This window comes from Aquarana catesbeiana, linkage group LG07 (genome assembly GCF_042186555.1).
Source record: "Aquarana catesbeiana isolate 2022-GZ linkage group LG07, ASM4218655v1, whole genome shotgun sequence".
NCBI lineage: Eukaryota > Metazoa > Chordata > Amphibia > Anura > Ranidae > Aquarana > Aquarana catesbeiana.
The window spans coordinates 304,377,707-304,399,468 of record NC_133330.1 but is presented as its reverse complement, the minus strand read 5'-3'; the positions used below and the strand labels follow the sequence as shown (position 1 = coordinate 304,399,468).

Sequence of the window (21,762 nt, the reverse complement as noted above, 5' to 3'; positions counted from 1 at the left end):
GTTTCCTCCCTAACCCCCTAGCTCCTAGGAGGCTCTTGCCTATAACAAGATACAGCAAGTGAAGTCAGTGGTGATCTTCATACTTGTTCAATATCAGTAACCCAGAAAGAAATAAAATCAGAGAATCAGTGGGAGAGCCAAATTGCTACCATTTTCAGACAGCAGTAAGGAATTAAAAAGCCTACCTATTCGTCTCACCAAAGTTTTCCCTATCGGGAATGCTTTATTTTATTTTTTTTTACAGTTTTTAGTACAATAACTATCACTAACCAATAGGAGATGAGAAAAAAAAAGAGAAAAAAAAAAGAGAAAAAAAGAGAAAAAAAAAGTAGTTGTAAACCTCAGACATTAAATATGAACAAAGCCTATCCCTCTATAGTGTGTACTTGTCTCAGTCCAGAGCACTAAGTGTCATTTCTGTCTGCTGCTTCATTCCTCCGCTATCAGCATGAGTCACTTCTGACAAGTTTTCCTGATACCAAGAGAAAAAAGGTTACAGTGGAGGGACCTTCAGCTGATTGACAGCATCAGCTCTGTTCCTGTGTGCTGTATGAAGGGGGCTGTGTCCCTTCTCTCCAATCAACTGTCAGACCTCTCCTCACTGAGCTCTGCAGAGTGTAACTTCAGCTTCCTGCCCCCTTTTTTCTGAAGTCCCAGAAAAGCTTTAAAATTCAGCACTTTGAACAGATGTAGAGAAGAGAAGACTGCAGATAAACAGGTACAACTTATGTAGGAGGATTTGTTTCATCTCCGTGTATCACCTGAGGCCAGTTACTTTGCTGGGTATATGTAAGGGGTTACAATCACTATAAGCAGGCTTCTAGGGGCTGGCACACTGACTGTATTAACTCCTTTATAGCATCACACAAAAGGGGTGGAGCTTGAATGAAAGGGATGAGAGGTGTTTTACACCAGGCCACCATTTTTCACAAAGTCAGCCACAAACCCCAACCCCAGTTAATGCATTGCTCTTCACTACATTACTACTGAAGAATTAATGTAATCATTGTGCTCCATATTGACCAGTCCGTAGTGTTCAATATTGAGTTGGCCCACCCTTTGCAGCTATAAGAGCTTCAACTCTTCTGGGAAGGCTGTCCACAAGGTTTACGTGTGTGTTAATGGGAATGTTTGACTATTCTTCTGGAAGCAAATTTGTGAGGTCAGGCACTGATGTGGGATGAGAAGGGCTGGCTCTAAATCATCCCAAGGTGTTCTATTGGGTTGAGGGCAGGCCAGTCAAGTTCCTCCACCCCAAACTCGCTCATCCATGTCTTTATGGACCTTGCTTTGTGCACTGGTGCGCAGTCATGTTGGAACAGGAAGGGTCCATCCCCAAACTGTTCCCACAAAGTTGGGAGCATGAAATTGTCCAAAATGTCTTGGTATGCTGACGCCTTAGGAGTTCCCTTACCTGGAACTAAGGGGCCAAGCCCAACCTCTGAAAAACAACTCCACACCATAATCCCCCCTCCACCAAATGATGTGGACCAGTGCACAAAATAAGGTCCATAAAGACATGGATGAGCGAGTTTGGGGTGGAGGAACTTGAGAGTCCTGACCTCAACCCTATGAATTAGAACGGAGACTGCAAGACAGGCCTTCTTGTCCAACATCAGTGCCTGACCTCACAAATGTTCTTCTGGAAGAATGGTCAAACATTCCCATAGACACACTCCTAAAACTTGTGGACAGCCTTCCCAGAAGAGTTGAAGCTGTTATAGCTGTAAAGGGAGGGCCAACTCAATATTGAACCCTACGGACTAAGACTGGGATGCCATTAAGGTTCACGTGCATGTAAAGGCAGGCGTCACAATACTTTTGACAATATAATGTTTTGGTATGCCATGCTGCATCCCTCGCCCTACACAGGAAAGGGGGGGGGGGCGCAGTTTAGTATCTTTGCCTTGGGTGCTGCATGACCTTTTCCCGGCACAGGTGGCCAGTGATAACTTAATGTACCTACCAAATCCAGCATCTTGTCTTCTCCTTTGCTTTTACAGGCCATTGCGGCACTCTTATCAGACACTGAAATGGCAGCTAGCGGGGCTTAGCAGAGAAGTTGGGTAAAGTCATACCTGAATACAAAGTGAAACTAACTCTTAAGGGCAGAGGAAAAGTTATCCTGGCTAGGAAAGGTAAAAGCACGCATCTCGAAGGGTTTGCTTTTAAACAGCCCATAGATGTAATTTTCTTTCCTTTCACCATGGGTGAAATCACAGGTTCTGTAGCCGATTAAGGTGGTAATTAAACTCACTTAGTACCTTATCAGCATTAAATTAGCCTCAGAACCTGTGTCGTTAATATGTGTTCGGGTTTAAAGGGATAAGGTGGCAACCCACTGCTGTATCTGAGCCAATGAGGAGCAAGAGAGCCTCGGCTCTCATGCACACCGCTGGCTCGAGATTGGGCTCCGGTATGTTGTGGAAGCTGTATGCAGGAGGTTTTTTACTTTTAATGCATAGAATGGCGTATGGTAAAAAAAACCTTCTTGTCCTTACAACCACTTTAAGACAGGAATCTTAGTTTTAAAAGTTTAAAATAGACTGCAGGTTCATGTTTAGGACATGTTTATGAGTGGAAGAAGCATGAGAACTATGATGTAATACCTGGTCAACCTTCGCAAGAGCTCCAGATAGATTCATGCCAACACAGTAAGTTCAAAGGTCTCCATTACACCACCCTGACCCGTATTTCTGCCCACCTTCCAATATTTGCACAACTATGTACATAAATTTCAGGATCGTATGCTGCTTTCTAAAATTTTCCAACATCTACCCTGTATTTTAGGTTTACTACATAGCATGGCTGTGATCAAACCTAATAAAGACTGGGCAGTCAGCTCAGTCATCAGACTGAAAATACTATAATCATGTTCTAATTAAAGGTGGGGGAAGTAACAATCAAGTCATTGTTTAAAAATGAAATGACCCAGCTACTCAACTGACAGGACAGAAATAATGAAAGGAAAAAATAAGACTGGCTTATAATTAAATGTCCCACAAAATTTAGAATACCAGCAGACCCTGAATCTGGAGTAAACAAGGTTTTATTGCTCTAGATCAGTTTTTTTTTCAATCAGAGGTTGTTGGGGTCCCCTCAGCAGTGGCAGATTCCTCTCCTGTCTACAATGACCTCAAATGTCATTTTCTAAAGACAGGAAAATTAGGTGACACTTCTCCACTGACTGCCAGTGTAAGGGGTCACTATTATTTTTTAGTCTGTGTTTATTTAAAGGCCACTAAAATTATTACTGTTATATTAGGATTATTATTGTTTTATAAAGCAGGTGGCTTATGTAAAATGATCTGCTCAGGGTGACAAATACTCTGGGTATGCCACATTCTTGTCTTATTTAAAATATTCTACAACTTCCCGATCACACCAATGTACAGGGAGTCGAGCGGTTTTGAAAAAACAGTACTGCGTCGATTTTCAACTTGGAATTGATTTATTTTTTACAAAAACAGCGGTCAAGACATGCCATTTTATTTACTTATTCAGTTATGAAAAATAATGTCATTTAGATGACGACCATCCTATTAAATTCAACTTTCAATCCTTCGCTTGAAATTGTCTATCACTCGGGCCAACAGCCGTTGATCAATGGTGAGCTCTTCTTGTCCGATGGCATCTTTCAATTCATTCAAATGACGGGCTTTGTGAGTGTACACATCGTTCTTTAGGTACCTTCATTACTGGGCTCCCGAAAATCCTAGAAATACTCAAGAAAGACTTCTCCACTCTGCATATGTTACAGTGTAGTGTGCGGTTGCCCCTTTTGGCATTATCGGCCTCTTGAATGCAGCTTTAAATCCTTCACTTGAAATTGTCCATTACTTGGGCAAGCAGCTGTTGATCAGTTGTGAGCACTTCTTGATGGATGGCATCCTTCAATTCATTCAAATGACGGGCTTTGTGAGTGTACCCTTTGTTCTTCAGGTACCTTTATTGCTGAGCTCCCGAAAATCCTAGAAAACACTCAAGAAAGACCTCTCCACTCTGCACATGTTACAGTGTGGTGTGCGCTTGCCCGTTTTGGCGTTATCAGCCTCTTGAATGCAGCTTTAAATCCTTCACTTGAAATTGTCCACTACTTGGACTAACAGCTGTTGATCAATCGTGAGCACTTCTTGACGGATAGCATCCTTCAATTCATTCAAATTACGGGGTTTGTGAGTGTACACACGGCACTTCAGGTACCCCCATAGGAAGAAATCACATGATGACAAGTCAGGAGACCTTGGGGGCCATGGCACATCACCGAAAGGTGAAATGAGGCACCCAGGGAACATGTTTTGAAGAACTTCTATTGGTGCCCTGGCAATATGCACTGTGGTACCACTCTGCTGAAAATAAACATTTCTCATGTTTATTTGTCATCTTCGCAGTTCTGGTTGTAAGAAGGTGTTCAGCATGTGAATGTAACATTCCGAGTTAACAGTCTCGGTTACGCCGATAATGCCAAAAGGGGCAACCGCACACCACACTGTAACACATGCAGAGTGGAGAGGTCTTTCCTAAATGTTACTAGCATTTTCAACAATCCAACAAGAAGTGCTCACGATTGATCAACAGTTGTTAGCCCGAGTGATGGACAATTTCAAGTGAAGGATTGAAAGTTGCATTCAAGCTGATGGTCGTCATCTAAATGACATTATTATTCATGACTGAATAAGAAACTCAAATGGCATGTCTTGACCTCCGTTTTTGTAAAAATTAGAGTTACTTACTGGTAATGTTTTTTCCGGGAGTCTTTCAGGACAGCAACCTATGAGAGACCTCAGCTCCTTCCTTCTTAGGAAACACCGCCCAGCCTAGATTTAAAAGGCATGCTTCCCCGCCGGCTCCTCACTTCTTCAAGAGCAACTCCGGCCAGCTGGGGAGACACAAGAGCACATCATACACCTTAAATAGCTTTTTTGATGGTTCCTGAGTCAGGAACCCAAAAGGAAAAACCAACGAGGGTGGGTACATGGTGCTGTCCTGATAGACTCCCAGAAAAGACGTTACCAGTAAGTAACTCTAATTTTCCCATATCATCTTTCAGGACAGCAACCTATGAGAGGATAAGTGAGCACTTACCCTTAGCGTGGGACTACAGCTTACAGGACTCTATGTCCAGAGATCCCTTTGCTGACAACAAGATCAGCCTCTAGTGCCAGGTAAAAGGTAGGAGAGCTGAATCACGTTGCCGCTGCACAGATCTGGCGTGGAGTAGCATCAGCTTCTCTGAGATCTCCCTACATATAGGCTTGTCCGACTGTTAGCTAATGTCATCTTGCCAAGGTACTGCTAGAGATTTTAACCCTTACTTTTAGGAAGGAAACCCCTTATTGACACATGAACCAAAGTTCGAAGGAAGATCCCACGAGGGCCTACAATGAGTAAAGTTTGGTCCTACTTGAAAAACTGGAGACCTAACACTGGTCCAGCTGCCGTAATGCCTCCAAATCTCAGGTAAGTGGAGCATAAAATATAATCTTAAGGGATCTCTCTTAGTATCCAGACCACCCAGTTCCCAGAGCCTTCAGGACAGAGAACCGTGGTCCTTTAAACCAGTGTGATACAATGAGAAAGACTGAAGTGTTGTATGCCCACCAGTAAGACTGTGGGTGGGTGAGATGGCATAGCACCTGGGGAAAATGCCAGCTCTGAGCGACGGCATCTACCCAAGAGCGCCAACCCTTTACTGGTTTAGGCCCAAAGAGGAGGTTTTATGGGAGGGAACCAGAGTTCCTGGGGGAAACTAGAGATCCCAGGGTTAACCACCCTATAGACGGTTCCTATGGAAGTGCCTGCAACTGCAAGAAGAGGACTCCACTGAGTTTAGTCATAACTTCAGTCACCAGATGAGATCGGGTGCATTCAGGGTGCTGTGGCCATAGCCCAGCCTTCCTACCTGGGTCAACCTTTAATTTCACAGGAAGGGCTCTGTTCCTGTCTGTTATGTGATTCAAGAATCGACTCCGGCCCAGGGCAAAGAACAGGTCCCCTGTGAGAGGGATATCGCACAGTCTTGGACATGCTATTCGTCACCCACAACTTGGGGGGCTGCCCGTCCTCATACTGACTGTGCATTAATGTGTGTCTGCAATTGTGTCAGACAATATTCTGAGATGCGCGACACCCCTTTCAGAAGAGAGTTCATTCTCTTGAGCATGGAATCCAACAATACCCCTCCGTCTCCCAGGACTAGGCCGGTAAGTCTGGATCTGTGGAAAAAAACTGCGTCTGGAGGGAGCAGAGGGTACTGAACCAAAGCCTTCGGAGAAGCTGGACCCTAGACTTCCCCGGCTTCCATCGGACCTAATGAACAGGAACACCCTTTTCCACTGCTATATCCCTGGTCGTGGAGCAGGAGTGTTTTTCTTGTCCTCCTGCAACCACCTCCTCCACAGAAATTTTGTAATGAGGGGGTCTACTGGATTCACCATCCAGGCCTTCTCCCACTTCTTAACAAGTGTTCTAGAAACCTGTGTATCTTACTAGGGTCTGGTCACCTGAAGGCCTTTAACCCTTCGTGATGCCATACAGGGGGCCACCCCCTGATATCGGGCCCTGGTAACCAGAGATTCCCTGTTTAGTTTCCTATATCAGGTGCATACAGGTGATGTGGCCATGAAGAACCATGCAGCCGGCAACCCTGTAACATCAAAACACTAGTGAAACATGCAGAGTGCTAGCTTGGTTGGGATTCAAACTCATGACCTCAGTATTTAAGGCACAGTTTAGGTGCAACACCTTCAATGCAAGCTCTTTTTCTTCACTGTTTTTAAGTCGACCAGGAGAACCTGAAGACCCCTGCCTGAAAATTTTGGTGAGCTGATTTGCTGGTCCTACAAAGGCAAAGTTTTCACTGCAGTGCCTATAGTGCAGACTCTGTGCGAGCTGACCCTTCTGGTCATGAGTGCATTCTACCCAGCCAATGTGTCAGGTATATCAAATGCCAGCCTGAGTTTGGGGCATGTAAGATACCCCACACAAACACAGGGAGAACCCACAACTTGATGCAAGCACTAGAATGTTGGGGGATCTGAACTAACCACCCCAGTGTTGCCAAGCAGAAGTGTCAGCCTTTGCCCCTGGCTAGACACACCCGAGTCACCAGGAGACCGCTCAGGGAACTGACGCTCAGCTCCATCAAATCAGTGACCCAGAGCTGAAATGTTAATCGCTGAGCCACTTCATAAAGTGACTTGTCAGAAGGAGCTTACATGAGGACAAGATCCTATGTCTCCAGGCAGACTCCCATGTCTGCACTGATTGTGAGCCATGACTTGCCTTTCAGCAGCCAGCCTCGTGTTTTCCCAGACAGCGCTATTTCAGCCATACCCACTCCATACACCTCGTGCAGGAGGGAGAAAAAAAGATTCCCCTTCACCCAGTCCCTACTGGTTACAAGGGGGAAAAAAACACTCAAATGATGTGCATGGAAAGTACAAACGCTTCAGGCTTACCTGTGAGGTGCTGGTGCTGGGGTCTGCTTCCTCTGCCTGTGCAGGTGTCGCAGAAGGGTCCATCCCACCTCTTTGGTGGTCCGCAGCCGCTGCTGGATCTTCCCCTTCTGAAAACCAGACCTGCAGGGATGCCAAGCCGAAGTTCTTACCTCTAGGCCATCGAGCTGCCATATGTCCAGCAGAAGGTGCAGGTGCTGTGCAGTACCTAGGAAATGAACGGCTTTCCCTCATTGGGATTTGAATTCAAGTCCCAGCAGACCAATCAGATCCCTTAGCCTCTGAGCTACCATCCATGCTCCCTGTTTCCGCCGTGTGGAAACTGTAACCAGCGTCCGCTGATGACTTCATACTCCCCGGAAATGTCCCCGCTGGATGCTTTCTGTGGGCCAGCTTGGAGCACAATAGCTCCGCCCCCTTGCGCGCTGCGGCTTCCTTCTTTCCCCTAGACATACCAGCCATGCTGTCGGAAGGGAAAAAGTACGCCGCCATGTCGCCTATGTGATCGCGCTAATGGGGCTGACTTGTATGCAACAAAGAAATGAAAACCTCCGGTCCCTACTACCGATGGTGAGGTACAGTCTGGGGCTGTGGGATTTACCACCCACCCCCTGTTTCTGTGAGGCAGTCCAAACCCTTGGACCTTCCACTCTCCACTAGCCAGACCCGTAGGGACCCCCCCAAGGAGAGCACATAGAACCACCAGCCCCCAGGTCCCATGTGCCTCCTCCCCACTGACCACCAGGAGGAAACCCCACCTGTGGAGCTACAGGTAATAGACAGGTAAGGGACGCAACCCCCTGGTCCTCCTTACCGTAGCCTCCCTGGAGGTTTTCCCGAGTGTGGCTCGGGGTTAAAATTCAGTCCCATTAGCGGTAACCCCGAGCCACACTCGGGATCGCATTGCAGGAGCCTGGTGCGGCGTTACTTACCTTGTCCCCAGGATCCTGCGATGTCCACCGCTGTGTCTGCGGGCTCTGTCTCCTCCGAAGCCTCTCCTTGCCAGGCTCCGTTCCCTGCGAGCGTCGCGACGCACAGGGGCGGAGCCTGGCGGCAAATTCAAAAAATTGTAAAAATCATAACACATACAGTACTGTAATCTTACAGATTACAGTACTGTATGAAATCATTTCACATCCCTTTTGTCCCCAGTGCTTTGTCCAGTGCCCTGCATGCAGTTTTATATTATATATACTGTTCTTTCTGCCTGGAAACTTGAGATTGTCCATAGCAACCAAAAAGTGTCCCTTTACGTCAAAAGTGGCTTCAGACCAGCTAGAAAACAGCGATAGTAAATTAGAACACTTGCAGAATTGAGCGATAGTGAATCGTGGGGAAATTTATTTTATTACTATTATATTTTTTTAATTATTTTTTTTTATTTATTATAATTTATGTTTTTGTGTTTCAAACGTTATCATACCCGGGATATCTACTAGACTCTTGTTTGGACAGACTTAAGTGTGTTATTGTTAAGAATTACAGGCCAATATAAAACGCCAAATTTCCATGCAAAATAATTGTACCGCTTTCAGCACCTAAAATCCGAAATAATCATACCGCCAGGGAGGTTAAGATGGCTGATGTCGGCAACGTCAGAAGCCGCCAGGATGGCCCCTGCCTCTGACATGCTCCCGCCGTGAAAAGGATGGTCTTGCCTCTGGGTCCTCAAACCGCCTGTGCGACCTTTCCAGGTCCCCATCAGCCAAAGCCCGGTCCACCTTCAACATCCGCGGCTGAAACTGGAAGGCGCGGATCAAGGAGAGGTGCACACCCCCTGCCGACATTGACGTCACCCGCCACCGCTGTGAACTCCATCGCGGCTCGCACCAGAGTGAAAGAAGGGGGAACAGCGCCTCGTCCTAAGTCTCCACTGAGAACCTGAAGGCAGGCCCCTGAAGCATCCCACGACACAACTTTCTGAGAGCTGGGGTGGCAACAGAAACAACAGTGTGGCTGCCAAGTAACCCCTCTCCGAGGCATAGCACCACTAGTCCCCAGAGACCTCTGTCTCCTTCCTGGACATACAGGCTTCAGCCTCCCTGGCTGTCTTTAGCCACAGCTCCTCGCAGTGTCTCCTTGCCGGAGGAAACACCGAAACTGAACAGCCGGCGGGGAAGCATGCCTTTTAAATCTAGGCTGGGCGGTGTTTCCTAAGAAGGGAGGAGCCGAGGTCTCTCATAGGTTGCTGTCCTGAAAGACGATATGGGAAAATAACTCAATTTCGAGTTGAAAGTCTACGGAGTACTGTTTTTTTTCAAAACTGTCCGACTCCCGTTGGTCACCCAAGGATATCCTATATAACTTATATTAACCATTTTTTTATATACATTTTTATACATTTTTTTAACTGCACTACTTTAACTGGTAATTGCGTAGTCATCCAATGCTGTACCCAAACAAAATTTATATCTTTTTTTTTTTCCCACAAATAGAGCTTTTTTGTTGTTGGTGGTATTTGATCATCACTGGGTTTTTATTATATAAATGAAAAAAAGACTGACATTTTTTTTTTTTTTTTACTTTCTGCTATAAAGCATATTCAATTCAAAATAATAATAAAAAAGAAATCTAATTTCTTCATAAATTTTGGCCAAAATGTATTCTGCTACATGTCTTTGATAAAAAAATCACAATATTGATTGATGTGCGTGAAAGTTATAGCGTCTACAAACTATGGTATATATACTTGAATTTTGAAGTGGCTGGCCTCAGGTGATACACAGAGATGAAACAAATCCTCTTACATAAGTTGTACCCCTTTATCTGCAGTCTTCTCTTCTCTACATCTATTCAAAGTCCTGAATTTTTAAAGCTTTTCTGAAAGTTCAGAAAAAAGGGGGCAGAGAGCTGAAATGACACTCTGCAGAGCTCAGTGAGGAGAGCTCTGACAGCTGATTGGAGGGAAGGGACACACCCCCTTCACGCAGCACACAGGAACAGAGCTGAGGCTGTCAATCAGCTGGAGGTCCCTCCACTGTCACCATTTTTTCTTTTGGTGTCAGGAAAACTTGTCAGAAGTGACTCATTCTGATAGCAGGGGAACGAAACAGCAGACAAAAATTACACTCATTTCTTTGAATTGAGACAAATGAACAAAATAGAGGGGTATGCTTTGTTCAAATGTCATGTCGGAGGTTTACAACCACTTTAAGTGCATCACTAATGAGTAACAAAATAAATGGCACGATAAAATAAATTGAGGATACACTGTTTTAGATCCTGCTCACACCAGAACCTGTGCGGGAAAACTGCATCGTTCTGTGTGTGTTTCCCAAACCACATTCAAAATCCACTGCAGTGGACATCTGCGGGAGGTTTCAATTCTAAGCAGTGAGATCAGCTTTTATTTAATAATGTAAAGCATTTATTCTAAAAGGGGAAAAACTGTTGCTGTAACTGCAGTGTGATTTGGAGTTTGGATTCAATTGGTAAGTGTATTTAAATCTGATTGTACATCCAAAAGGTGCCTCCTGCGCTCCTTCATCCAGAGTGTGTGTGTGTGTGGCACTCTAATACAGGTGTGTTACTAGGCAGATCACCAGGTGAAAAAAAAAGGGGGGGGGAAGCCCAAGAGCCAAAAAAAGAAAACTAATGCAGCCACCGCATCTAATGATTGGTAAGCTGCAATATACAATGTATTACATTTTCAGTTTAATTCTGCTTTAAACACAACACAATAAGCTCATAACATGGATCATGATGAGATAAAACAGTTTAACAACCCCTAAGCAGGCTAATGCTGTGATACTGCTCTCATACTTGGTAAAATGAATAATAAAGTCTTTGTTTAAAGTGGAGTTCCACCCACTTTTACAACTCTTCAGCATCCCTCACTAAACTGTGCACTGTAAACAAATTGGATATTTTTAAATTTTTTTCTCAGCACCTACTGTATATCTGCTGTATTCATTTTTCACTTCCTCCTCCCTGGCCGCGGCCCATCGCATCATTTCCTGTTTGCAATGCCTTCTGGGAAGGGGCGGCAACTTCCTCTGACACTGCCGTTGCTATGGAAACCTGACCTGAAACCTATTACACTGCTTGTGCTCCACTGAGCACGTGGGGCGGCAACTTCCTCTAAAACTGCCGTTGCTATGGAAACTGACCTGAAACCTATTACACTGCTTGTGCTGCACTGAGCATGTGCGAGATCTGCAAGGATGAGATCCAGGAAGAAATACAGTCTGGCTTCAGATGCCCACACTTAAGATGGCCACGGCCTGCTGTAAGTTTATAAAATAACAAACTACTGCTATAAACTAACAAAACAGACCTTAGTTTACAGACTAACTTTACTAGAATACATTAAGTTTGTGTATTATAGGGGTATTTTTATTTAAAAAGTATATTTCGGCCGGAACACCACTTTAACCACTTGAGTACAAGCCGTCATATACTGCACCTTTTTATTACCAGGACATTTTACAGTTTCCAATTTAACAATTTGACACTGTACCCAGTTTAATGTATACATTTTTTTGGTGGCGATAATGGGAATGATGGTGATTCTATTGTTTATGGACAACATACAAAGCCATCCACCTGCCCCGAGCTACAAATATCACTAAAACCATCTGCTCCTCCCAAGACCTCCTCTAGCTCTCGTCTCTCCTCCTCCCATGCTCGTCTCCAGGACTTCTCCAGAGCCTCTCCCATCCTCTGGAACTCGCTACACCAATCTATCCAGCTATCGCCTACTCCTCCTTTAGGCGATCCCTGAAATCTCATCTCTTCAGGAAAGCCTATCAAACCTTCAACTAACATCTGAAATTTTAACTCTTCCATCTGCTCATCCCCCACAGTTATAATCTTTTGTAAAACTTGCCCCACCCTATTAGATTGTAAGTTCTTATGAGAGGGGCCCTCTTAACCCTCTAGTATTTTATTGTATTGTAACTGTACTGTCTCCCTTTATATTGCAAAGTGATGCACAAACTGTTGGCGCTACATAAATCCTGTATTATAATAATAATAATAATAATGATAATAATATGCAGAGTCTAGAGCCCCAGGTCGCTTCCAGGCTATCCCAACACAGCCAGGGCAGCAGGGTCCCGAAACAGCAGTTCAAAGTCCAGGCTGAGGATTGCCTGCACCAGAAAAATGCAAAGAAACAAACCTCTAGCTGGAATGCATATCAAAGAAAAAAAAATGCTAGCAATAAAAAAAAAAAATGTTAGTCTTAATGCAGGAGAGCTGTGAAAAAGATATGATTAAAAGAAATGTGGCGCTAACTAAAGCGCATTAATATAAAAAGCAAATATCACATATAATGTGGCTAAACACAAAAATAGTGACAATTCTTCAATGTGACATCAACAAACTAGCAAAATCAAAATGATGAAAGGATCCAATAAGAATGCATAAGTCCAATGATACTCTAAAAGTGCATAAAAGTGAAAGAAATCACAAAAAACGAAAAAATGAAAAAAATAAATAAAAAAAAAAATCGCATAAAGTGAAAAAAGTCACATATAATGAAAAAAAAAATCGCATCAAGTGCAAAATAGTGAAAAAACGCTATAAATATAGACAAAAGTGCATAATCCAACGTGGACGAAGCAAATCTTCACGTAACAGTTCGTGCAAAGAAAAAAAAGGTGCATGTGCAAAAAACAATCGGTTTCAGATTCTTCTAATTAACAGCAATCCGTGGTGCGCCACACGTTTCCCCCAGCCTCTCACCTCTAGTACAGACCCCTACCGTGAAACATGGTGGTGGCAGCATTATGTTGTGGGGATGTTTTTCTTCAGCAGGGACAGGGAAGCTGGTCAGAGTTGATGGAAAGATGGATGAAGCCAAATACAGGGAAATCTTAGAAGAAAATCTGTTATGCCGCGTACACACGAGTGGATTTTCCTTCAGAAAAATCTTGGATGTTTTTTCCGACGGAATTCCGCTCAAGCTTGCCTTGCATACACACGGTCACACAAAAGTTTGCTGAACTTTCAACCGTCAAGAACGAGGTGATGTACAACACTACGACGAGCCGAGAAAATGAAGTTCAATGCTTCCGAGCATGCGTTGAATTGTTAGGAATTAGGAATAGGAATTTTGCACATCGGAATTGCTACAGACGATCGGAATTTCCGGTCAGAACTATTTCCGACCGAAAAATTGAGAACATGCTCTCAATGTTTTGCTGGCTGGAATTTGGCCAGCAAAAGTCTGATGGAGCATACACACGGTCGCATTTTCCGACCAAAAGCTTCTAATCGGTCTTTTGCTGGCCTAATTTCCGATCGTGTGTAATCGGCATTAGAGTCTGCAAAAGACTTGAGACTGGGGAGGAGGTTCACCTTCCAGCAGGACAACGACCCTAAACATACAGCCAGAGCTACAATGGAATGGTTTACATCAAAGCATATTCATGTGTTAAGGCCTGTACACACGATACGAAAATCAGATGGGAAAATTTGTAAGACGAGCTGTCTGCGGATTTTCGGATTGTTAGTACGGTGCTTTCGACAGTCGATTTCAATTTTTCGTCAGACAAAAGCTGGATGTGCAGACTATAACACTTTTGTCGGATGTGAACTCAACGTCTGATTTTCGGATTGGTCAGTTCAGAAATCGTCACACAAAAGTCGAAAAGTACAAACACGCATGATCGGAATCAAGGAACGACCGGGAAGAGTTTGGTCTTGTAAACTATCGCTCGTAATCTAGAATTAACATTCGTGACGCGGCAATTGATGAAATGTCGAAATGCAGCGCACATTCTCATCATCTTTAATGAGATAATAATGAAACTGCTTTGCTGGTGTTACTGATGTAGTTATGCCAAACTTATTTTAAAAGGCATTTGTTTTGTAGTGATATAAATAATATTAAAATTAGGCTCGGTTCACACTGGGGCGACTTGGGATCCGACTTGTACGCCCTCAAGTCGCCCCAAGTCGCCCCAAGTCGCTTTGCATTTAGATTACAATTGTAGTGAATTGAACCGTCTTAACTGACACTACTGAAGTCGCTCCGACTTCAAAAAAGGTTCCTGTACTACTTCTATCCGACTTGTAGGCGACTTGTACCCATTCAACTCAATGTAAGTCGCCTGCAAGTCGGATCTCTCAAGCGACTTTGCAGAGAAAACCCCTCCCTCCCCCCTCCCTCCCAGAGAGGTGATTGGCCACAGGCGAAGTCGCCTGTCATGGAGGCGACTTCAAGTCGCCTCATAATTTGCCGAAGTCGCGCTGAAGTCGCGCTAAAGTCGCGCTGAAGCCGCGTTGAAGTCGCGGTACAAAGTCGCGCTAAAGTCGTGTTGCCCATGTGTGAACCGACGTTGTTTAATATTTTGGGGAAGTTACCACAACACCATTATCCCAGAGTTTTTAAGATCAAAGCTACAACTATGTTGGTGTCCCTTGTTCATTTTCCATTGTGTTTTTAATGTAACTGCCTACTCCCAAACTGTCATTTGAAGAAAAACACATAGCCAAGTATTATTCTACACAATTTTTTTATTGTGCATTAAAAAAAACAACAGAAATTTAATTAGAGGTGCTATCTGCCATCCAAATAAAAATAACAAAAAAGTGTGAACGCTCACCAAACTTCTACTAACATGAAATTAGCAGAAGAGGCCCAAAGGGTGGCGCTTAAGAAATGAACTTCCTCTTTATACTCTAATAGTACATCACTACGTTCGTGTTTGTCGAACGACAATTTGCGGATAGTTAATATGCTAAACTAAATCCTGCACATGCGCTTTTGACAAAAATCAAACGCTCGGTCGTACAACAATCGAACCGCGTGTACGAGGCTTCAGAATGGCCCAGTCAAAGTCCAGACCTAAATCCAATTGAGTAAATTATCTATCTCATCTCACGCCCAAGACCGGAATTATCGTATATTCTCTAGGTGGTATCGGTGCCCCACTACTCTAAACAAGCTTGATCCTAATGTTTCGGACATATGTTGGAGATGCTTGCAGGCCCCGGGTAACATGATGCACATTTGGGGTACGTGCCCATGTGTTACCCCCTTTTGGGACAAGATTCTCCAGCTATATGACAAACTTGTAGGGGACAAATATCCTAATGAACCCCGCTTAACGGTCCTATCTATGCTACCGGGGTCATACAAACAATTCAAGAAGAGCTTAATTCGTCATTTGCTGACTGCTGCACATTCAATTATTGCTAGATCTAAACCAGTGGTCCCCTCTCTAGCGGATTGGGCCTGCAAAGTGGACAGGATCGAACATATTGAATAGATGTTAGTCTGGGATACTGATGAAAGTGAGACCCACACTATTATGTGGACCGTTTGGTTACACTTCCGGTTATGTTCTGATTTTGACCCTTTTATAGCGGATACAGCTCCTACTGTTCCCCCTGGGCCCTCTCATGAGTGGCTTGATATACCTTATCCCCCATTTCATTTTCTTTCTTATATCCTCCTCCCCTTTTTTTTATTATTATTTATTTTTCTCTTTCCATATTTCTCCACCCTTTCTATTCCTCCTCCCTTACCTTTTTAAGATTATAGTAATCTTACAGGTAGATTCACCACACTTTCAGGCCATATGTGTTGAGCCTTGGTTTCTTCTGTTTGCTACACCATTGTTTAAAATGGTCTACTGGTTACTTGATTTACCATTACTTGGTTTATTTCTACACTCTTTGATGATATAAACATGACTATGCTTATGTGATACATGTTCTTTTAATGTCCTTCCGATCCTAATGTATACTTGTTCATTCAATGGAAATATGTTATATCTTGCCTAAGGTTTTTCAATGTGGTTTAAAAAAAATGCTTGAAACTTAATAAAACAGATTCAATATAAATCCAATTGAGAATCTGTGGCAAGACTTGAAAATTGCTGTTCACAGACGCTCTCCATCCAATCTGACAGAGCTTGAGCTATTTTGCAAAGAAGAATGGGCAAACATGTCACTCTCTAGATGTGTAATGCTGGTAGAGACATCCCCAAAAAGACTTGCAGCTGTAATTGCGGTGAAAGGCGGTTCTACAAAGTATTGACTCCGGGGGGCTGAATACAAATGTACTCCACACTTTTCACATATTTATTTGTAAACAATTTTGAAAACCATTTATCATTTTCCTTCCACTTCACAATTATGTGCCACTTTGTGTTGGTCTATCACATAAAATCCCAATAAAATACATTTACGTTATTTGGTTGTAACATAACAAAATGTGGAAAATTTCAAGGGGTATGAGTACTTTTTCAAAGGCACTGTATCCTAAAGATTTTGATACATAACAAATGTTGCACTATTTGGAATTGCTTTTGAATGGCATGGAGCACGGGGCTTGTATTGGGGTTGATTTACCAAAACTGGAGAGTGCAAAGTCTGGTGCAGCTCTGCATGGTAGCCAATCAGCTTCTAACTTTTTCAATTAAGGTTTGACAAAAGCTGATTGGTTTCTATGCAGAGCTGCACCAGATTCTACACTCTCCAGGATTAGTAAATCAATCCCAATATGTTTCATATAAGAGCAGAAACCACAATGAGGGGCATTTACGAAACAAATTAGTGAAACAAGTAGTCACAAATCAGGCGAGGTCTCCTTCAGTCTCTGACAGGTTTACATCTGTATTCCAGAGTAGGGATGAGCTCGGTGATCAGTCTGAACGGAAGTTACTAAGGTAGGATCTAGTTTTAGTAAATCTATCCCATTGCATTGCACTTTACTATTTATTTATTTATTTATTTATTTTTTTATTTAGAATACTTATATAGCGCCGTCAATTTACGCAGCGCTTTACATATACACTGTACATTCACATCGGTCCCTACCCTCAAGGAGCTTACAATCTAAGGTCCCTAACACACATTCATACATACTAGGGACAATTTAGAGAGGATTCAATTAACCTACCAGCATGTCTTTAGAGTGTGGGAGGAAACCAGAGTACCCGGAGGAAACCCACGCAGGCACAGGGAGAACATGCAAACTCCAGGCAGGTAGTGTCATGGTTGGGATTCAAACCAGCGGCCCTTCTTACTGCTAGACGAGAGTGCTACCCACTACACCACTGTGCCGCCCTTTATTACATAATCACTGTCATTTCTGATTTATATTAGTAAGAATAATAGGAGTGCTGCGCAAATAAATTGTCCGTTCAATAATTGTAGGTAGGAGATGAGATCACCGAGCACTCAGAACCGAGTGCTGGCTGGATGGCGTGTGATCGTAAACAGGCTGACAGCCGCCCCACGCTGATGAAGTCCCGCCCACAGGACGTAACGCGTACGGGGGCCAGGAGCGCATGACGTCACCCGTGGCTGTCAGCCTGTTTATGATCACACGCCATCCAGCCGGCACTCAGTTCTGAGTGCTCGGATTTGTGAGTGCAATAGTTTTATTCCTATTTTAGCAATAAAGTATATGCGGAGAGCACTATATTGTTTATGCTTTATTTACATATTCCATCTATGCCATCTGATGAGAGTGGGAGCACTTTATGAGAAGTCATTATCGCCTGTTTCAGCTTACCCTGTGTATGGTTTATATGCTGTGTGACCTGTTTCAGGTCGAAGATTGCAGGTGAGGGGCCATCCTTATACTGTATGGTGAAGGGATTATAGTCACCTCTGATTTTACCCTAGGCGTTTGACTATCCACTGGTGATCTCATCTCCTACCTACAATTATTGAACGGACAATTTATTTGCGCAGCACTCCTATTATTCTTATGTTATTTGAGGTTTTTTGTTGAATTTGCCTTTGTGCTTGCTTGCATTTATTATATATTGTTTATGTGTCAGCGCTGAGTTGTTTTTCATTATGATTTATATTAGTGCATGAATTAGTCTAAGTTCACATTGATGCGGGTTAGAAATTGTGCAAGTTCAGCTGAACTTGCATGATTTTAACCCGGCAATGCAGTCCGACTTCGGGAGCGATTTGACAGACATCTGTGCGGGTTTGTACACAGATGTCTATGCAAATTGCCTGCTGAAGTCACCAAAAATAGTACAGGAACTACTTTTGTGAATCGGTGCGGTGCCGACTTTGCGGTTTCGGGCGGTGCCATTACCGGCAACAGCCGCCGACTTGGCATGCGATTTGACATGTCAAATTGTACCAATGTGAAGCTAGGCTAAAAACATGGTTGTTTGGCCAGTATTATTATTGGTTGAATAGCACTGTACCTTAAAGGTTTTTTTTTTGTTAAGGTGCTTTGGCATCATGTGACAGCAGCTCTCACGGTATTTATATTTATTTTAGGTAGCACGGATGTTTTTTCTGCTTTCACAACTTAGAATCCGGCACAGAATGTTTACTAAACGTAGACATATGCACACATATGATATGTCTGTGTGTGTGTAATATATATATATATATATATATATATATATATATATATATTTTTTTTATTATTATTTATTTATTTATTTTTATATATTTTCTCTTTATAATGGCCTGAACACATGACCAGAAAATCGTACGAATAGTACCGCTTTAGAATCGATCGTACGATAATCTGATCGTTAGTACACAGTATTAAAGAGCCAATCACGACAGGCCGTGCGAAAATTTTCAATGGAACAAGCACAAAACTTTTTCTCATACGATAACAGATAGTACAATTTTTGTTTAATCGTTGTTCGAAAATATATTACAAATACAATGCAATATATGACATCACTTCTGAATTTTTATTCTGTAGTATGAAAATTTTTGTAACTTTAGTAACCCTCTTTGTTTTTGATCTGGAGACTAGCATGCCCAAAAAAGACAGACGATCATCCGTCTGACAATCACATTGTGTGTACCCTGGCTTAAGCTTCTTTAAATAGTCAATTGAAAAGCCAAGATGACGTTAGCACTGCTTTCCCGTAGATTTAGCTGCACTTTTCGGTCTTTTTAACCCCCGCTAGCGGGCGAAGGGTTAAACGTGCCCGTGTTGCGGCGCTGACGAAGCTCTTTGCAGGCGCCTCAGCAGCGCTGCCCATTCATTTCAATGGGCAGGGCATTTTGGGAGCGGAGTATACACCGCTCCTAAACCACCCCAAAGATGCTGCTTGCAGGACTTTTCAGAAGGTCTCACAAGTGCCCCGTCCCAGGGTGAAAGCACTCGGGCTCTCACACTGGAGTGGCAAGAGAGGCGTATTTCAGACACTTTACAGGCGCTATTTTTAGCGCTAAAACACCTGAAAAACGCCTTCAGTGTGAAAGGGGTCTAAGTAGTAAAAACTAAATGCAACAATATTTTACATAGGGTTTATAAGGGGTTAAGTTATGGTCATGTAAAAATCAATGGATAAACAGAGAAAGTGTCCAAAACTTGACCAAACAATTTAATCAATTAAGAGCTGGAGCATTGTAGGTAAAAACTGTATATACAATATATAGACCACAGCAAGAAGAGAGGACACTTATAGAGTATAGTTTACAAAAGATGAGTATATAATGTATAGACACTGCAAAGTCTTACTATATATTGTACCTGCGTATACACCTTGCTGAGCAGGATACACATATACCATATATATATATATATATATATATATACACATACACTCATATAATGTCCTCTACAGTCCAGTGCCATGTGTCTCCGCTCAGGTACACAGCAGGATGATGGGTGTTGTACTCACCGACAGGCACTTTTCACCAGATGCTCCTCTCCTCTGCGTGGTATTCAGTTACCCCAGACGGAGATTGCACTTGAATTTATTGTCCCAGGATGTCATTAATTATTATTTCTACATCCTCAGCTCGGCGGATGACTGTGAGGCTCCCTCTAATGTCCTACGCTCCTTTAAAAGACAAAGGATCAGAATCGTGTTAGGTCAAATGACAGTTTGATCTCACAGCCCCCCCCCCCCCCCCCCCCCTATACATTATACCAGCCACCTTAGTAACAGTCTCTCCTCTTGGTAGCAGTCTCTTTTTCTGAGTGGCAGTTATCTATCTCTCAGTCTACAACCCCCCTCCCCAGTCTGTCTCAGAAAAACTTTATTTCAGTGTCAGTTTCTTCTGTCACTGGCAGTCTAGATCTGTCAATGAAAATCTCTTTGTGTTCTTGTTATAAACTGTCATCCACGTCATCTATATCCTCATCCTCACTACTTGTCTGTCTGTAGGAGTTGTCTGTGTGTCAGCGTTCATCCAGAATCTCCATCTCTCACTGTCACTCTCTGCCCCCCCTGGGGCCCCTCCCCCTCAGCCTAGACCCCACCCCTCTCTGTACCTCCACCTGTTCTCTCTCTGACCCTTCTACCAATTATCCTCCCACATGATCAGTGCCTGTCCCTTACCCCCTTCTCTACCTGGCACTATGACAGTCTATAGCACCGCCTGCTTCTATAGATCCAGGACACGCCTCCCACAACTTTCCTGTCTCTTGATACCAATCCCGGATCTTCCTGTCTGTCTCTCTCATTATCATTTCTTCTCTCTCAGCCTATCGCCTGTCTGTCTGTCTCCAGATTATTTCCCTGTCTGTATGCAGCCCTCCATATCTCTCACCTCTCCCCTTCCATGTCCTTCTATTATACCCTCCATGTATCATACCCTCCATGTATCATACCCTGCATGTATTATACACCCCCATGTATCATACCCCCCCCCCCCCATGTATTATACCCCCTCCATGTATTATACCCCCCATGTATTATACCCCCTTCATGTATCATACCCCTCATGTATCCATGGAGGGTATGATACATATGGGGTATAATACATGGAGGGATATTATAATACATGGAGGGTATAACACATGGGGAGTAAGTATTATACCCTCCATGTATTATAATACCCCTCCATGTATCCATGGAGGGTATGCTACATAGGGGGGTTAGATACATTGAGGGTATAACACATGGGGAGTAAGTATTATACCACCATGTATCATACCCCCCCCCCCTTGTATCATACCCCCCATGTATCATACCCTCCATGTATTATACCCCCCATTTATTATACCCTCCATGTATTATACCCTCCATGTTTCATACCCCCCCATGTATTAAACCCCCCCATTTATTATATCCTCCATGTATCATACCCCCCCATGTATTATACCCTCCATGTATTATACCCTCCATGTATTATATCCTCCATGTATCATACCCCCCCCCATGTATTATACCCTCCATGTATCATACCCCCCCATGTATCATACCCCCCCCCCATTTATTATACCCCCCATGTATCATACCCCCCATGTATCATACCCTCCATGTATGATACCCTTCATGTATTATACCCTCCATGTATCATACCCCCCCCCCCCCATGTATTATACCCTCCATGTATTATACCCCCCCATGTATTATACCCCCTCATGTATCATACCCCCCCCCCACGTATCATACCC

The 21,762-nt window shown here is 43.4% G+C and overlaps 1 protein-coding gene across 8 annotated transcripts in view; it reads right to left on the bottom strand.

The window, feature by feature from the left end:
* The window catches only part of MCOLN3 (mucolipin TRP cation channel 3), an 85,628-nt gene that overhangs the window by 63,254 nt on the left and 612 nt on the right, over positions 1 to 21,762 (bottom strand). For 4 of the 8 annotated variants that reach the window (XM_073593618.1, XM_073593624.1, XM_073593623.1 and 1 more), the window contains exon 2: positions 20,039 to 20,200. The gene's annotated coding sequence lies outside the window, so the exon portion shown is untranslated. The other 4 variants (XM_073593621.1, XM_073593622.1, XM_073593620.1 and 1 more) reach the window with 4 other exon arrangements.